Below are 1071 nucleotides of genomic sequence, written 5' to 3'. Positions count from 1 at the left end.
CTGGCTACTGTGCTCAGCTCCTTCTCTCTTCTGCCGTTAAGGTGAACCTGTTGTGCCCCTCTGTCGAGATGTTCTGCTCCTGGACTAGCTGGGTGGATCTATCCTCTACACTCTCCCCTGCAGATATTGCAGCTGCAGGATTACACCTCAGGCGTGTATGCCGGGCCTGAGCTGTGCCTGGACGGGGCAAGGTGAAGTAGGCGGAAGAGGAAGCTCTCCGCACACACTCATGGGACCTGGGCTAGGAGTGGGTCTGGGGGCTCCCGGAGCTCGGCAGAAAATCTTACTCGGAGGGCGGGGTGTTGTAGGCACTTTGGAGTGGTGGGCTTCGGCCCAAGGGGCTGTGAGAGGGTCCGGCCCACGCTGTGCCTGTGCTGGGACTGGTCTCGCAGGCACAGGGTAGCAGGAAGCTCTCCACACACTCACTCTACCTGGGCTAGGACTGGGTTTGGGGACTCCCGAAACTTGGCAGAAAATCCTACTCAGTGGGCGGGGTGAGGGAGGCACTGCGGAGTGGTGGGGGGCGGCCTGAGGGGCTGGGAGAGGGTCCGGCCCACGCTGAGCCTGGGCTGAGACTGGTCCCACTGGCGCAGGGTAGCAGGAAGCTCTCAGCACAGTCACAGGACCTGGGCTAGGACTGGGTCTGGGGGCTCCCGGAACTCGACAGTAAATCCTACTGAGTGGGCGGGGTGGGAGAGGCACTGCGGAGTGGTGGGGGGCCGTCCAACGGGCTGGGAGAGGGTCTGGCCCATGCTGCTCCTGGGCTGGGAGTGGTCCCACCGGCGCAGGGTAGCAGGAATCTCTCAGCACACTCACCGGACCTGGGATAGGACTCGGGTTTACTTCTTGTACTTCGTTTTTATACTTTTCTGCTGGATGGTTAAGACCAAGGTAAAGCAGGCCCTATGTGACAAGAGTTGTAGCTTATGGGTCTGAGAAGGTCAGTGAAATCCCCTCAGGATTTATGCTGAGATCCTGCACCTCAAATTGCAGAACTTTTGTCAGTTTCAGCTATGTGGATGTGTCATGGCCATTGCTTGGCCAATGTGCTCTCTGTGAAAGCCTGAGAGA

This window comes from Octodon degus, unplaced genomic scaffold (assembly GCF_000260255.1).
Source record: "Octodon degus isolate 3935 unplaced genomic scaffold, OctDeg1.0 scaffold00284, whole genome shotgun sequence".
Classification (NCBI taxonomy): Eukaryota; Metazoa; Chordata; class Mammalia; order Rodentia; family Octodontidae; genus Octodon; species Octodon degus.
The sequence above is the reverse complement of the archived record's forward strand: the minus strand, read 5'-3'. Positions refer to the sequence as shown.